The sequence below is a fragment of the Triturus cristatus genome, chromosome 7, assembly GCF_964204655.1.
Source record: "Triturus cristatus chromosome 7, aTriCri1.1, whole genome shotgun sequence".
NCBI classification, from domain to species: Eukaryota; Metazoa; Chordata; class Amphibia; order Caudata; family Salamandridae; genus Triturus; species Triturus cristatus.
In genome coordinates, this window is record NC_140590.1 from 1,354,664,460 (window position 1) to 1,354,683,120 (window position 18,661).

At 45.8% G+C, this 18,661-nt stretch overlaps 1 protein-coding gene across 5 annotated transcripts in view; it reads right to left on the bottom strand.

Moving 5' to 3' along the window:
* Positions 1 to 13,708, bottom strand: part of RBM39 (RNA binding motif protein 39) — a 564,082-nt gene extending 550,374 nt beyond the window's left edge. The window contains exon 1 of one of the 5 annotated variants that reach the window (XM_085619028.1): positions 13,442 to 13,708. The gene's annotated coding sequence lies outside the window, so the exon portion shown is untranslated. The remainder of the gene's footprint in view (positions 1 to 13,441) is intronic. The other 4 variants (XM_085619029.1, XM_085619035.1, XM_085619030.1 and 1 more) reach the window with 4 other exon arrangements.
* Positions 13,709 to 18,661: the final 4,953 nt, after the last annotated feature.

Genomic DNA, 18,661 nt, shown 5'->3' on the forward strand with positions numbered 1-18,661 from the left:
AATGCGGCGTTTGGCAGGGATGTGGAATTCCTATAGCCCGACGCCCAGGACATATAGTTGGGGTCACGGTCAACAAATTTAAGTGTAGTTTGTCCTTGGGAAAAGTAGGCCCAAACCCCTGCAGCACAAAACCTTTGGCTGCCAGTTTGCAGTACCACATTATGGATCAGGAAAGGGCACGGTCTGTAGTTAAGGTAATATTTTTGTCCACATGTTAATGATGTTCAAACTTGTATTTACGGTTCATTAATGGAAAGCCTTCATTATTAGGGTGAGAGCGCCAAGTAAATGTTGTAAGCTCCGACTGCACCATTGACAGTGGTTCCAGTATCAAAATAAAATGTGTACACACGTTTTCAAAGTTCTGCAAAAGCAGGCTATCTATAATGTGCCCAGAATGCTCTCTGATTTGATGCAAATGTTTGCAGAAGCTTGAAAGCAAGATTGAAGATTATTTGCTTTCAAAATAAAATGTTCATAAAAATATGAAAGCAGTAAAAAAAAAAAAAAAAAAAAAAAAAACATTTTGCTAAACTACTGTAACATTTCAGGTATTATTTCTTTGCAGCATCATTTAGTAACGTGTTGATGGATGCTAGTGTTTCCCAAAAATATTCATAATGGAAAATCAGTGTACCTACTTTCAATAAGACTATGGGAAACAAAATTAAACAAGCACTGCCAAAACCAGTAGGTCTGAAATCGGTGGTAAGCTTTTTAGTTTTGTCATTTTGCGACTTGTTTTTGGCATGGCTTTTGTAAAGCCTTGCTGGTGTGGGGGCTGCTGGGTCCTCACCATTATAACAAACATTGGCTAAAGCAAAAATTGTTTTTGGTCTCAAAAAGCACACTGCCACGGTAGTTACTGGCACTCAACAAAACTACTTGGTGCGCCGATATGCTCCTTGTGAAAGTCAAGAATGCTGTCACTCACAGAGAAGCCAGCCGATACAGAGAGCGAGACTGAATTTTAATTAACGCAAAAGGTTATGGTCTAAGCCAGATCAAATTATGGGCCCAATTATGAAAGAAAGTCTCAAAAGTGCAGCCATGTATATGTACTTGAATCAAGTGCAACTATACGGCTTTCATTAATTCCCAAGAATTTATAGAAGTAGGACAAGAAATAGTACTCCTAGAAAATATTTGTGAACTGCATTTTAGCATGAACAAATATGCATGTGTACATTTGCTCATGTGAAACTCTGAGTGAGTGTAAGTTCACTTTCCCTCCAACCACTTATTTCCCCAACTCTGGAAGAAGGTTTACGCCTGCCATTGTCTGGAGGAAATTTCCAACATTTCTCAGTATGGGAAGAATTATTGTAAACCCTTAAAACATGCAAGTTAATAGGTTTCCACAGACTCAAAAGGGCATTCTAACCCTGGAACTATTGATAACCACCATCTTCAGCCCCAGTATGTAGATCTGCAGAAATGTGGAACATAAGGGATAGCAAATATTCAAACACTACTATGGTATGAGCCCTGGCATAATCAAAGAAGCTATATCAGAGCTCTTATATAATGAGACTGCTGCCATAATTTGTCGCTACACTACATGCCACCAAAAGGAAAAGTGGATTTTGTTACAGGACAATAACATTTATGAAGCAACCTGCCCCATGGACAAGTAGATACTTTATTACCTTCCACACCCCTGCTTTGGTCACAAGAGAGCAAATCTTGTGGCCCCTGGGAAAATGTTCGCAAGTACCCATGAGCTACACCCCGATATGGATCTGTGTAAAGCATCATGTATAGATGCATGTACCATACAATTTATTTCATTCTGCTAAGTAAAATTACTCCATTTAGAGCTAAACACAAAAAAGCAGCAGCGTTTTTGGGAAGGCCTTAACTGGAATAGCTTTAACTCATTAGATCCTTAGAGAAGATTCCCAACTGCAGTCGCAAGCTCGTGGAGTCAGTTATCGGCACAGCAATGACTGCTTCCCAACATTATCATAAGATAAAACTAAAAAATGGGTTGGAAAGTATGATTTCCAACTACAAATAAAATACTATGTGTACAAAATATTTAAACAAGCATTTACAATGCAATAGGTCTCGCATTTACACAAGTTTGAGCTATTGCTATTATAAATGACAAAGCATTTTAATTATGGTTTTTTTTTAAACAATAAATAAAAAGCATAGTCATTTACAATGCAAAACTTTAAGCTATTGGCATTATAAATGACAATGCCATTTATTTATCTGTTTTCAAAACCAATACATAGATAAAAAGGTTGGTCATTTACAATACCAATACCAATAGCTCAAACTTTTGCAAATGCGAGACCTATTGCATTGCAAATGCTTGTTTCCAGTTTAGGATAATGAAAGACTGGGGAAAAAGACATAGCGCCAATAAATATCTTGTAGTTTGCATGGAGCCCTTTGATAACAGTTAATAGCTCACTATGCTATAGGATTTTAACTTATAAACTTCAAGTAACAAAGGATCCCTGGGACACAAGCAGTAACCCACTGACCTGTTTACAATTAATGTACTTTGTGATCTGCATGGCATATATTCTTTGCAACAGTCATATTAACCCAGTGCACTCTCTTAGGATGAGTTAAAACTTCAACTAGACAAACCTATGATCTCTCTCCAGCAGGAACATTAACCACTGGAGTGATCTTGACGTTTTTATTGATGCCTGAAAATTGCTGGAAGCAATCAAGGAACGCGGCAGCAGGAGCTTTTAAAAGGAAAATATACTCGCAAACAGGCGACCCCACCCCAAGTCAGCGCCTAGTGCGGTGGCACCGATCGCAGCGCCCTAGAGCCGGCCTTGCGACGCATGTTGTGCACCGGCCCTTGACACGTGCTGTGCAGGTTTCTGGCCGTCCATACTTCGAGTCACACAAGTCCAGTCCCTGTCAAGGTTCTGCCCGCGGGAGAGGGGCCTTGAACCCGGGAGCCCCCCGCCTGCATGGGGGTGTGTGTATGTGCTCGTTGCCTTCACAATCCTGGCACCTTCCTAATATTAATGATGACATTGTTTCAGATGTCAGTGAGCGCTTCCCCCCCCCTGCGCGCTCCACAAACATACAAATAAAGTCACAATGTGCCCGACCGCCCCCCTCCGCACAGTCCGACGCCTCAAAGTTTATCCTCACCTCAGCGCCTCTGTGTGTGTTAAGGTGCAGAACCACTCCCTGCTCCCATTGGCTGAATCCGCAGCTGCTTTCTTTGCGCTCAGCGGCGAGCACCGGCTCTTATTGCGTCTGGTGCTCACTGTTGAAGGTTCGCCCGCCTGGCCTCCTTGCAGGACACGGATTTGGCTGCAGAGGATGTCCGCGTGTGCGAGGTGTGAGAGGGACACGTGCAAGAGCTGAGGAGGAGGGGGTGCGCGGCGAGCACGGAAGAGGCCCCCAAAGTGTGAGCGCCCCAGAGGCACCGACCCGTCGACGCGTGAGCACCCCAGAGGCACCCCGGGACCCCCCCAAGGTGTGAACACCCCGGGCCAGCCGTCTGCTTGAGGACGAGACAGAAAGACACCTCTCAGGTGCGAACCTCCCAGAGGCCCCCCCGAGACACCCTAGGTCATTTTCAATGGAAGGGGCCTCAGTGGATAGGCACATTCCTGGGTGCCAAAGGTACTCCGAGGTGGCAGGATGCAGGGCGGGGGTCACTGACACCGTGAAGAGTCTGAGGTGGCGTTTGATGGATAGCACCGCAGGGTTGCGTTAAGTGAAACAAGTATTTCTTTCTACTCGGGATGAGTAGACTTTGTGACACCCCCCCCCACCACCCCGACAGAGGGGGCCTTACATTTGTGTCTGAGAATTACATTGTCAATATTGTACTGCACGGAAGAACAGTGTATTCACTTTAAAGGGGGGGGGGGCAAGGGGTGGGGCGGCGTGCAGCTGTATTTAGTTATAAATGGAAACTGTTCAACCGAAGAGGCGAGGGCGGCCTAAAGTGCCACGTTCATGTCATTTTTAATATTTGTTTAAACCAAAGGGAACTGGGCCTTTTCATTAAGGTGTTACCCTCTGGTCCAGCAGTCCAGAGCTGGGACAGGGCACTGGACATGTTCACTCAGAACGAGGCAGGAAGAGAATCTGACCCTTGAACCCTGCACTCAGACCTGGGTGGAAGAGAAGTGCTGCACTTGAACCCCTCGCCATGGGACCCTTCTCGACCCCCTGTGCCGTGCGGGACAGACTCGGACCCGTGTTCACCCTCTCACGCACGCCTGAACAGGGTGAGGTTTGTTCCTTTCCTCACAACATGTTTTTAATACCAGATCCTTCCCTCCACATACTTTTATGTTTATGTATATTATTACGTCACCAATTAAGTCATACGCATCTTTCTGGGGTAAAGAGTGATTGACTTGTTTTCTCTTGTAACTTTATTGCTTGTGTAAAGCACTTTTATTGTATTGGCCTGGGTTGACCTATAGAAATCGAAATAAAGATGGATCCAAAAATGAGCAATCCCGCGAGTGGTGCGTGCGCCACAGCGAGACGTGCTTTCAATTATCGCACCTGTGTCTGGGCACGATAACTGAAACCACATGGCCTATTGGCGTCTATTATGCGCACCAAGTGAGTAATAGACACCAATAGGCCATGGGCGAAGCAACACGCCCGCCGTTGGCCAATTGCGTGCAGTCTTTTATAAAAAGACGCACGCAAAGGCCAATGGGGTAGCACAAAAGGAATCGCACAAGCGTATGGGATTCCAGGGTCCATTTCTGAACCCCGGACAAAAGGACTCTCGCCTGCGCAAGCAGTCGCGAGACCTAAAATAGCAATAAGTGCATGCAGCTTTCATGCCACTTTGCTCTGGTGAATTAACGATTTGCCCTTTTCAGAAGGCAGCGATATAAACTATTTTAGTGCACGAGTCATGAGTGTGCAACAGTTTCTCCTTGGTTTGCGCACACTGTCAGTCTGCGGTTTCTATTGCTTCCAAGTCACTTAAAAAAAAAAAGAAAATAGTCATTTGCAATTAAATAGGTCTCGCATTTGCGATAGTTTAAGCTATTGGCATTGTAAATGATGCCTTTTATTTATGTGTTTTGATAATTTACAATGAATAAAAGGCATTGTCATTTACAATGCTAATAGCTCAAACTTTTGTAAATGCAAGACCTATTCAAAGTAGCAGCTGCGATTGTCCCCGTCTGCTTCTTAAGTCAAATGGCCTGCTAATGTTGCAGGAAAACATGTGTGCCTGCAGTAGGTGAAACGCACTAAAGAAAATAGTGCTTACAGACTAAAGACGACGTACCGTGTAACAACAAGTAAAAATGTCCAGTCCTCATGGGAGGTTACAAATGAAGACAAGGCAATACTAAGGAGGGACTAACCAGCCTAATAACAAATCAGAAGCCAACATTTACGAAGGACAATGACAAGCCAATGACAACTATGGGCGGGGCTTCAGATACATACTCCAATACAGCATGGCTCACTGAGCAGCGCATGTGCTGCCCAGGCTTGACCTAAAAAGTTATATGTAATAATAACAAGCATTTGCAAAGCAATAGGTATCGCATTTAAGCAAGTTTAAGCTATTGGCATTGTAAATGACAATGCATTTTAATGATGTTTCAAAAACCAAAACCTAAATAAAATGCATTGTCATTTACAATGCCAATAGCTTAGACTTGCATAAAAGCGAGACCTATTGCATTGTGGAACGAAACGCATTTTACCTCATCCACAATCAATTTTACTATATGGTGAATTTTTAAAAAACGGAGAGCCCAACTGTTGACATTAGGGTGATGACCTGACCCAACTAGGGACCTGATATCTACGAGACTGAACAAGCAGTAACAGTAGTACTCTCGGATGCTTCCCGGTGTTAGGTGCAGAACCCACATAAGTGTATACCACGCAAGGTAGGGAGGGTTCACCATCCTATGATAATAGATCAATGTATGTTATTCCAAAAGAGGTTTGGCTATTGTTTGCAGGAATGTTACACTTCTTGTATGTTGTGTCTTGTTTGCAGGAATGTTACACTTCTTGTATGTTGTGTCTCTTTACAGAGCATACAACAGTCCTATATGTGGAAGCTGAAATACCAGCAGACATGAAGTGTGCGACCATCCTTAGGTTCAGTGCCTGCAACACTTCTGCGATGCACCCCACAGTTAACGTGCTCCACATGCTGCCCCGAGAAGGCCGCTAGTGCCCTCAGACACAAAATATGCACTAAAGTAACAAGTCACAACAGATACAGAAAGTGTGCATCCCAAATAGAAACAGTCCAGCCTTCACAAATTATGCAGGCCTTTCTTGTCCACCCCACCACACAAAAGCACTCGGTCACTCCAACATGTGTTTACTAGTAGGGGTAGTAAGGCTGGAGGGGATGGGCAGAGGCCTACGTGGCCCGTTTTTGACCCGGAGGCAGAAATGCGGTCAGGGCCCATTGGAGGAAAGGTCTGGGCCTGCACGAGTGTACCCTGGTACCGATCTCAGGAAGAGTGCTGTGAGCTTTTTGGAGAGCTGTGCATCACTTAATAGTGCGAATGCCATGCAGGGCAGTGGTGGTTGCAAGAGGTACGGGGATGCGGCTGAGTACAGTGCCTGGGGATGGGATGCAGCACGGTCTCCTGGGGAGCATGGGAGAGGGACAGGACACGTTTGTTTTATATAGCGCGGACTCGACCCAAAGGCAGTGGAGCCCTTTACAGAAGAACCAGTTACATTGCACAAGGACACGTTCATTTTTATTAGGCACAGCCGAGATTAAGTGATTTGCCCAGAATCACAGGATGTTGAGCAGACACGGAGACTCGAACCTGGTTCCCCTGCTCCAAAATCGGCAACTCCTGATGTTATGCCATTCGGCCCGAAGCAGAGAAGTGTCACAGACTGGGGGCTTCGGGTGGCGTTTCTCGAAGCGTTTCTCGAAGCGGCGCTGGCGCAGCCGCCATCTTATTGACACAGACGTAGGTACCAATAATGCAGCAAGTGCAACTGCACCGGTATCCAGTGTAGGAAGGATTAGCTAGGGTCCCCTACTTAGTACATGTTTTTCCCACCCCGGGGTGCGGCCGAATTTCGATGCCTAGGCTCTCTTACGCCACTAATCATTGAGAATGCCGCAAAACACTCGTGGCCACCACAAAATACCCCAGCCCACGGTGACTGTACCCGGTGCGTGGAAGCAGAGACCCGCCGGTGGTGTAAGTAGGGAACACCTGCTGTTACCGCCTCCCACCCTGTAGGAACCACCACGTCTCTCCTCAAAGCCTCTCAAAAGTGAACACCAAGCAAGCCTGAGACGGGCGGGATTTGTTCATTTGTAGCAAAGTCCCCGCCTTCCAATGTAACATTTTGGCAGGCTTGGAAGAGGCACGCGCGTTTGGAGACCTTTTTCTATTAAATCCTGCAAGGGTTGGGGACTAAACATTAGATGGGTACAAAGCAAATATTTCAGTTAACTATCAAGCCATAGAGGCAAATTGCTCAAGGGCAAAAACATGCAGACGTTGCATAGGCAAGGCCCACATAAACTACAGCCACCACTGCATACAGAAGACCAGTCCGCATCAGCCACTTATGGTCATGTATGAGTCATACATAACTATGCAGCAGCTGGCAGGGAGTGCTGTGCATCGGGAGCATATGGTAATGTATATCAGGGACGCACACCGAGCTGTGCAGGTGACCACGGTGCAGTGTAGCAAGATCGTTGAGAGCGATGTGCCCAGGAGAACACGGGTGCTGGGTCCCGGAGGAGCACCAAATCTTATACACGGGGAGAACTGGGCGTTGAGTACCAGTGCCACATTGGGCTTTGTGCATCACATAAATCACTAAGAGTTGTGCCTGGGCGTTGTGCACCAGTACCAAACCGCGCTTTGTGCATCAAGGAAGCACTGGGACTTGTACATAAGAGCAGTTATAGGCGTTGTGAGTCGGGGGCACTGGACGTTGTGCAACAAGGAAGAACAAGACAGTGCTGCACTGGGAGTTATGCATCAGGGCTGCTCCGTCCTTGTGCATATGAGGAGAACCGGGATTACGCGTGAAGAAGCAATGGGAGACCACTTCAAACAAGCAGTTAGCACTGGTTGCAGCGGAGCAGTCAATAACGCTCAGAAATGGCGCTAGCACACTGAATTTAGTTACTGCAAAATGCACATCGTCGCTAACACTTAAATACATCGTTTGAAGACGTCAGTAATCTGGTGCACATTGAGTAAACTATTCTTACAGCTAATCTAAAACGAGTGGTGCACGTGCGCCACACCGCTGCTATGTGGTTTCAATTATCGCGCCTGTGTCTAGGCACGATAATTTAAACCACATGGCAGCGGTGCGCATAACAGACACCAATAGGCCATGGGCGGAGCAATGCGCCCGCCTTTGGCCAAATGCGTGCTGTTTTGGATAAAAAGACGCACGCAAAGGCCAATAGTGTGGCCCAAAAGGAAAAGCACACACACGAGTTTGTGCGATTCCTAGGGCTGTTTTCAAACCCCCTACAAGAGGTCTCTCGCGGTGCGAGCAATGCCGTGCACTGCAACGCTAGGCGCAAGACCTAAAAAGAGACCAAAAGGACAAAAATTCAGTCAAAACAAGCGAAGGCAAACAATTTTAAACATGTATGTCAAAATAGCTGCAAGAAGCAGAAAACGAGGATTATGGGAACCTGGTTGTGCGTGACCGAGACAAAGTCACAAGTTCAGGCCGACTGCAATGGAGTGCGGGCCGGACAAAGGGACCAGCTTAGTCCAGCTGAAAAAACGACCTGCTCAAAGTTCAGGGCACAGGGTTCATGTCAGGATTTAACAGGAGGATCTTCACTGATGCAAGCCAGGAAGTCACATCTTGGGGGATCAGGAACTCACACCAGCATAGGCTAGCAGGCCTCAGGCAGGGCCAGTTGCAGCAGGTCATCTGGGCAGTTGCAGAGAGGCCTCTGGACCTTGTGTAACTGTAGCAAACTGACCCTTGGAGACAAGCAGGTTGGCCTGGAATAAAGGGAGCCAGCCCAGTCTTCCTTCGCAGAGAGCAGGCCTTAAGCAACAGTGCAGTCTTCCGAAGAACTAGGCAGGTCTCAAGCAGCAGGGCAGAACTGTGAGGAACAAGGTAGTCCTTCTGTAATGTCAACAGGTCTGAGCGTACTAATGAGTGCCTCAGGGGGACCAATATTTATACCATCCCTTTTAAGAGGAGGTAACTTTTAGTCCACCCGGACATCTGGTTCTGGAAAGTTCTTTCCTTCTCCTGCCAAGGTTCTAAGAGGTCTAGAGTAACCTGTGAGTGTGCTGGAAGTATCCCTTTCAAATCTAAGTGGAGCATGGAACAGCTTCTCCCATCATGGCAGGATGGCCATCTCCCGGCTACACCCAGTTTCTACTGTTCACTGCTGGGCCCAATATGCACTGGAGCAAGAAGTAAACTTAACATAATTGTTGTAAAACAACAAATAAGCACTAAACAGAGGAAACCGTTCATATCAGTATAGACCAGACAAGACCACAAAGGGAGTGCTGCGATAATATTGTTGCTTTATCCAAAGTACCTCTTAATTAAGATTCTGCGGTCCCTATTAAATGCACCGGGGTTGGAGGTTGTGTAAATAATTGCCCGGAGGGGGGGGCATATCGATGTTAGCAATGATTTATCTGTCCACTGATTTTTTTGTTAGTTTTGGAGGACGGTGTACGGACTTGTCCAAATTTGCTACAGGTACGCTATTTCTGTAAAACCTCCCTCTGACCCTCTCCTCCATTGCTGCCGCTTCCCTAAGTGAGACCACCACACCAATTCTTCAATCTACCACAATATATCCAGTGGTCGCTGACTATTAAGAGTGCCATTCGCACTACAAGGCAAACTTGTAAGTCAAATATAATCTTTCACATTAAGCTTTCTCTGTGTGGCAGACTGAAAAGACCATAAGCTGGCATATTGGTGCTGCATGTAATAATGATACCATAAATAGAAATGCAAACGTGTACAGCAATGTCACTAATTCCTTGTCACGTGCAGTACCCTAGACTATCTAGAGGCCTAATAATGATGTGGTTGGTGTATTCAGAATGTGTGTAAACACCTGTTTGTGCACAATTTGAAATTACAAGTTAAACTGTATTCAACATAACAGGGGAAAAGAATATGGTATTATCATATCATGATGATTTTGGTGCATTAAACACCAACGACTGCATTTTATTCCCCATAAACTCATTATAGGTGCTACTTATAGCCAGGGCCACTGGAAGTATGCGATTGTGCAGCTGTGGTGATTTTTGCATGTTTGTGGATTTACCAAATTTGCCACATAAGCCATAATTGGCAGGTTTAAACAAAATAAAAGTGTTTCTAGCTCAAACAGTCCAAAAGTTAGTTAAAACGCAATGACACTTCCTGCTGCACAGTGGGAGTACCTTTACAAAAGTTGACTGATCACCTTTCTGTAGCTTATTACTATATTTGGGTGTTAAACTGGTACTGGAGAGGTACAACTAATGCCCAGACATTGTTAAGTTTTAAAAAGACCAAATAATCAAGTTATGCTATCATAACATTTGCCACATAATATGCCTTTTCTTGTAACATCACATAACTTAACCATGCCACAAAATTGGACCCTTTCCTGCAGCAGAATTCCAGTGGACCTGCTTATAGCACCAAACAGATAAACAACAATACCACTGGGTACTTTATCAGGTGCACTAAATAGCACCTACAATTGTAATCAAGGTCTAGATGTAGTAACTCATTCATCATATGCACCGCCGTGCAATCGTGAACAGCCTTTCTGTAACAAGGAGGTGGCTCAAATAAACATTCAATCATTTGGACTACGTTTTAAAGATAAACTACTCCATCGCATTTCAATACACACTTTTCTGACAAAGTCTTTTTTTCTGCGGAGAAACATGCACTTTAACTGTCAGTCCTTACATATGTGTACAGATAATAATTACCCAGCACTGGTCCATTAGCAGCCGAAAACTGCCTTTAAACTTACCAGAAACCTAAAACCTCTGAAAACTTGATAAACCGAGAGACATCTTTACAATCGTGGGTTTGTGGGAAGAAGAAAAAGCAACAATGTGAGAAAGAGGAGCAATAACATGAGCGGCAGGAGACAGGCAAGCAACAAGACGGAGGGAGATAGACGGACAGGAGGGAGACGGTCTGCAAGCACAAACTCTTATGGAGCGCAGCAACTAAAAGCAAAAAAATAAATAGCCTGGGCCTGAAAGCGCAAGCAGTGTTAGAACAAGAAATCAGTACTTGGGCCAAGCTCCAAAGGAGGGACAATTACACAGAGGAAGTGAAGCTGGTATGCGCTGAATAATTATTAGAACAAGGAAAAGGAAACTGTAGTGACAAAGCCAAACAATAGGAAGCAATAGGCATTCTTTAAGCTCCCCCTGAAGCTAGCAAAATCTCACACAAGCAACAGTGCTTGCGCTGTCTTATGCAAGACCTAAAAAGGCGAGTGATAAAGATCACGTAATTTAATGAACAAAGCACAGCAAAACAGCTGTATTATTTTTCCATAGCACTCCTCACATTTGTCGCAATTAAAGATATCCACAGAAAACCCTACAATACCTGACCAAGGATGATAAATTGCAAGGATTATGAGCTATCGAGCATCTATACCGCTGTTAAGATAGAAACCTTGTGACTGCAGAAAAACCACTGCTGGCAGCACCTTCAGGGGCAGCACCTTCAGGGGCATCACACTAGTTCATGGTCATAAGATAAAATCCTTAACTTAAAGAAACCTAAAGACTTCCTTCCACAGCTACAATACACCCATCAGCTATGTCTAAAATGTAATTCTTTCCTTTCCCACAACTGCCCAAAACACATCGCCTTATGTGTCTGCCACTGTCTAATTGCAAAGTCAATGCAAAAAACAAAGTTATTATCCAGCAGCAGTGCAAACTCATAGAGCTTGCAACTCCCTTGATGTTTCCGCCTATTATCAGGGAGCAGGGTATACCAAAATAAACACCTACCCAATTCCACCCTCCTAAGGTCTGAGAGAGAAGAGTGTTATCCTGCACCAATTTAAACATAAACTAGGCACAATAGACAAAAATGTCAATCTTACCTAGATGCCGAATTTACAGAGTTAAAATAAGAGCAAAGTAGAGAGACCCAGGTTGCTGTAAAGCATAACTGAAGGGAAAATGTGTATCACGTTCTCCTGTGAGTCTGAATCCAAGATAGTGGCATCAATGCTGTACAAGATAACTGTTTTGGGCAGGAATACCAAAGTAAGCTAGAAATGTTAGGCCGAGGGCTATACCGCGGCTTAGGCGGTGGAGTTCAATGCCAATTGAATGTACAAATCAAATCACAAGGTCACTATAATTTTATCATACATATAGCACATATTCGATATAATCACAGCAGTACTTTGGCAAAAGTGGTGCCCATTCCATAACTTCAACTATACAACCTCACATTAACAAACTGCTGTGATAATTTCAACCCTCAAAACTTAAATTTGAGTTGCCTGGCTTGTGGTCGAGCACGTCTATTTCATTAAAGTGTTCAAAGAATTGTTAAATTAAAGTACTTACTATGTACATATATCTTCAGCATATAATTAATGAGAAATAACCTTCAATCTGAGACACGTGGTGGTGAAATGCAATGAACTCCTTGAACGCCGTTTGTGGCACAGTTCCAAAGGTTTAGACGTTTAGTGTCATTAATATCAGAATGTATCATAGCTGACAGCGGTAAGAAACGAGTTTAAAAAAAGTCACTCCAACAGCACTGCCCGAGTGTAAAAAGCGGACTTGATATTTTAAGCACGAACTCCAGTGTTTCATTATCGCGACGGAATACTGTGCATTTATCCAATTAACTTTGTCGCACTATTCCCTAGCTATCTGTAATAATGTATTACACGTGCAGCGCTTCTACACTTTCCGTCATTAAGTTGTAAGCAATCCTTTTAGAACCGACAACCAAGCTTTCAATACCTAGTCGCGAGTAGGTAAGGTGCTCACCTACAAAACATCTTATGTCAGTTTGTACCATCTATGTAGCACAGATGGCTAAAAAGGTTTATTTATTCCGTGTACTACTTACTAACGTGACGAGTCCCTCAAGAAAGACCCACTGTACAGAACACATTGGGGGAGGGGTGCTACTATCAATCTTGGGGACAGAGTTACTGGACCTAATAGAAAAACATATACCAGAAATACAGGAGGGCCAAACGGCTAAACCATCACACCTCTTTACAGAGATCAGCAGCGACAGCTACATACAGGAAGCTCTAAAAACAGCATCTAAAGGGGAGGGAGGTAACTATTGCATAGCGGAAAGAGGGATGTCGCACAGCTCCGACATGGTTACATTAGGTGCCGCAAAAGACTGAACGATATATAGTGGTTATTTTTCTGGGATAAAAGTCACTCTCCGACGTCAAGGTTCCGGAGAGCACCTTGGTTTGGTTTACCTGTAGAAACAAAGCTCGGTTTGGAAATGCGCGTCCTCAACAAGGCCTCTGGCTGGAGTTGAGATCGGCGGTCTGTCTCCGTTGCTCCCTGAGGAACCTACAGAGAACAAGGGGGTAAAAAAGAGACTCAGGTGCTTCAGAGGCAGTGAGTAGAACCACTGGGAGGGCGGGGGTTGGGCTTTCTTCTTCGGTTTACACCCTTCTTCGATTCAGATCCAGAAAATGGCGGATGGTTGCCTCTGAGTTACAACGGGGTTTCCCAGGCACAGGCACAGGGCTTGCTCGCGAGATCACACAACAACTACAGTCTAGACTGAAGCACTACGAGAGATGAGCAACGACCTAGAAAGAAGACGAATCTTCAGTTCAGACACACTCTTACGATAGCCATGTTGGAATGGGAAGGTTGTCATTCACTCAAAATAGAACAAACCTTAAATTCTTCGTTACGAGTGGCCCGGTCCGGAAAGTGTGACATTTCTGGCGCCTAATACAATTCGCCTCCATTGGATTGTGACCTTTTAGGCAATAAAATGTGGATTTTTGTGTTCACTGCACAAAAAAATCTCATGTTCTGGTAAATGCTGGGCTTTTTGCCTGATAAATGTCGACAGGTTTGACCTGTCCATATTTATCAGAAATCTAATAATTGTGATATGTGCGGTAACAGTGATTTCTGCATATATTAACATTTTAATAAAAACAAGGAGGTATTATGCTTTCTTATCTTGCCTTTAATCAAATAGCAGCTGTTAAGCAATGCCAAACGAGTATTGAAAATGTAACCGGTCTCGCATTTGTTTCCGTTAGAGCCATTAGCATTTTAAATGGCAATGTATTTTGCCTATGTGTTGTGGAATGTATGAATGTGGCGTGTAGTGGAATAAAAAATTAGCTAGCATTCGCGCCAAGAATTTTCAATTCTATTAAGGACACGGAGGCGAGGATTCTGCTTCTCTTTCTATTTATTGCTACTCACAGCAGCCAATGAAAACTTTTCTTATGCAAAACAAACTACATTTCCTATGATGCATGCACCACATCACTTCCTGCAGAGCCCCATAAGAGCCAGTAACACCGGAACCGGTCCTCTTTCTTTGCTCCGAACAAAAGTCCAATAATTATAATAAAGTTCAACAACAGCTTCCAACGTGGAAGAAACCAGACCAGCTGGGAAGAACGTCAACTTCAAACAGGATTAATCCATCTTCTTTTCAGATCCTGAAAAAACAGAGATAAAACAACCCATAACTTCTGTATAATCAGAGTATATATGCAAACGGGTGGGCAACAATTACAATACTGTAATTTAACCGTGTGGGATAATCCTCGCCTCCGTGTCCTTAAAAGAATTGAAAATTCTTGGCGCGAATGCTAGCTAATTTTTTATTCTATTACAGGACCAGAGGCTTCGTATTATGCAAGTTTAACGCTGATTAAAAACAACAGAGGATATATCACCCACCGGTTTATAATAAAACTGTTTAAACGTTGACTCAGACGACCAGTCTGCAGAATGCATGATATCCTGCACAGTAGAACCCAACATGAAAGTCTTAGAGGCCATAGCGCCTCGGACAGAATGTGCACCAAAGACCTGAGTATCTACACCTGCTTCTTGCATAACATCTTTGAGCCATCTGGCTATAGTAGCCGCAGTCACAGGTTTGTACGGTTTCTGAAGAGCAATCAACAATTGTACCACACCATCAGGCCTGGTAGGCCTGGTGCAGTCTTCATAAGCCTTGAGGCATTGGACCACACAAAGTTTAGCATTATCGGGAAAAGCATGATAATCCACACTGCGTGACATGGTTTTAGTTCTAGCCGTAATAGAAAACGAAACTCCCTCCGGAGTAAATACTCTATCTGTAATATCAAGAGCTTTAACATCCGAAGAACGTCTACAAGCCGCTAGGCAGAGCAACATGGCCAGTTTGGCCGACAATTGTTTCCTGGACAACCTATTGTTGTCGGGCCATCTATTTAATAGTGACAGAACCAGCAAGACATCCGACAAAGAAGAATACTTTGGTTTGGGTGGATTAGCTACTCTGATACCCTTTAGTAGTTTACATATTAAAGGATACATTCCGACAGGTTTTCCCTCGATCTGAGAATGGCCTGCCGATATGCCGGAACGGAAGTTATTAACAGAGCGATATGCTAGACCTTCCGACGGTTTTTCAGACAGGAAATTTACAATACAGGGTAATCCTGCCTCCACGGGATCCACATGTTGTCCCATGCACCAACGAACCCAGCATCCCCAGGCTGAAGAATATCGCTTCTTGGTAGAGGGGGCCCACGCCTGATTGATAAAGCCTGAAGCTTGTTCCTGAAAATCCTGGCATTTGCCAACGCTGCCTGAAAGTCTCCAGGCCATCAGGGACAGATGCCCCGAGAGAACCATCGGGTGTCTCTCTCCCTGAGGGCCCTGGAGCATCGTCGAGGACCATGGGATCCTCTTGGGAAAGTCTCAACTCGCCTCCAGCAACAACGGGAACCAAGGCTGCGACTTCCACAAGGGAGTCACTAATATCACTTCTGCTTTCTGGCGCATCACTTGAGTGAACACGCGAGGAATGAGAATGAAGGGTGGAAATGCGTAATTCAACTTCTGAGTCCACTCTTGCGCGAAGCCATCCGTCGCCAGCGCCAATGGGTCCGGCCTCCAGCTGAAAAACTTCGTCATTTGACGGTTCAGCCTGGAGGCAAACAGGTCGATCTCGCAAAATCCCCATATCTCCTGCAACCACCGGACCACCCGTGGGACAAGTTGCCAGTCGCTGTAGTCCCTGAGGTGGCGAGAGTTCCAATCCGCCACCACATTGAACTGACCCGGAATGTATTCTGCTATGACAGAAATCTGGTGACTCAGGCAATAGTGCCAAAAGGCCTTCGCTATCTCCACCAACATTGAGGACCTCGTGCCCCCCAGTTTGTTGATGTACCTTACCGCCGATATGTTGTCCATCGGAAGAAGGATGCAACATGAGACCTGCCTGGGAGATAACGTCCGGATCGCAAATGATCCTGCGAGGAGCTCTAGACAATTTATGTGAAGATTTAACTCTTCTAGGGACCAACGCCCCCCTGTGGAAATATTTCCGCAGCGCACTCCCCAACCCCAACGGCTGGCGTCAGATTCTATGACCACCTCCGGTAGAGAGCCGAAAATTGCTCTGCCGTTCCACGCCTCGACGTGGGCCAACCACCATTGCATTTCCTCCCTCACCTCCTGGGAAAGAGGGACTACGTCCGTGTATGAAAGACCCTTCTGTAAGTGTTGGATTTTTAGTCGTTGAAGGGCCCTGTAGTGTAGGGGTCCCGGAAATATCGCTTGAATGGACGATGCAAGGAGTCCCACTATTCGGGCAATCCCCCTGAGCAAAACCATTTGTTTGGTCAGGAATGAGCGAACCTCTTTCTTGATATCCCAAAGCTTGGAATTCGGAAGGCTGAGTTGGGCCGTCTGAGAGTTTATGACGAACCCGAGAAAGTCTATAGTCTGTGTGGGACACAGAACCGATTTTGGTTCGTTGATCACGAACCCCAGGTTCTGCAAAATACGAATGGTCATGCGCAAGTGTTGAACCGCCAACGCCTGAGATTGCGCCATGATGAGCATGTCATCCAGGTAGACAATCATGCAAACCCCTTGTTCCCTGAGGTAGGCTACGACCGGTTTCAGAACCTTGGTGAAGCACCACGGTGCTGAGGAAAGTCCGAAAGGAAGGACCAAATATTCGTACCACCGGTTCCGCCATTGAAATTGAAGGAATCTGCGATGGGGACGATATATGGGGACGGACAGATAGGCGTCCTTCAGGTCCAGACGGACCAACCAGTCCCCCTGCTTCAATAGATCTGCCAGCAGATGGAAGCCCTCCATCTTGAAGTGCTTGTAAGTCATAAAGTGGTTGAAATCCTTCAAATTGAGTACCAACCTGTAACCACCGCCTTTCTTCTGCACCAGAAAAATATTGCTGCAGAAACCGCGAGGGCCCTCGTTGCAAGGAGCTATCGCGCGTTTCTGCAGCAATCCTTCTATTTTTGAATCTATGAAATCGCACTCTAGTTGGGAAAAAGACAGCTGTCTGGGCCGATGAACCTGACAGGGTGTCTGAAAGAACTCTAGGTGGAACCCCTGAACTGTCTGCAAAACCCAGGCGTCCTGTGATATTTGAACCCAATTGTGATAAAACTGCTGAATACGTCCCCCCAACGGAAGAAGAAATAAATCTGGAGCGCTCACCTGAAGACTCGGTGTTCTGAAATCCTCCCCGATAGGATCCCTTGTTAAAGCGTCGCTTGTTGAAGCGCTGCCTGGTGGGGTAGAAGGTGCCACCACGGGTGGAGTCCCACTCTCCCCTGCCGCATCCGAAATCTCCTCTCTGAGGACCTTGGTAGAATTGACGGCCAAACGAGCGTCCCCGGCCTCGTCCGGCCCTGTTGAAAACCCCTGCCTGGAATACCCATTTGATTCCTGCCTGAGCTTTGTCCAGGGTCGTGAAAGTGCCCACGTATTTCGCCACAACTTTGACGAAGCGGTCGCCGAATAGGTTTCCATCCGCCAATGGGCCAGGCTCCCCCGCCGCCAACTCCTTAAGGTTAGAGTCCATGCGCATCAGGATGGACTTCCTGCGCCCCGTGGAGATTGCGCAGTTGGCATTACCTAATAGGCAGATAGCCCGCTGGGTCCAGCCTGCCAAAACATGGGAATCAATAGCAGTTCCCGATTCTTGCGCCTCTAGAGCCATCTCCAATATCTTGGCTAGGGGGCCGACCACGTCAAGAAGCTTGTCTTGGCACCCTCACCATGCGCGATCTATACCCTTCTTGGGGTCCTTGGCAAACTTTTTAAGGAAAGTTAGCAAACTGGTGTCAATTTCCGGCGTTTCCGCCACCTTATCCGTAAGATCCGGTCGGGGACATTCAGACCGCAGTCTGTTGCGCACTTCCTTGTCAAAGCTCTTGCGCAAGTTCTCATGTAGGTACGCTGCCACCTCCGGGGCAGGCAACCTATCCGAGGATCTAGGGTGAACGATATCCGAGGGGTTGAAGGTGAAAGGTGTAGGGGCCGGCTGAGGAGTCTCCACATTCTTAACTTTCCGAGACCTCTTCTTGGGAGGGGAATCATCAGGGGTGTCCGAAGAGGTGGAACCAGGTTCCGAATCAGTATCCTGCACCCTCTCCCTCTCCGTCGCAGGGCGCGGG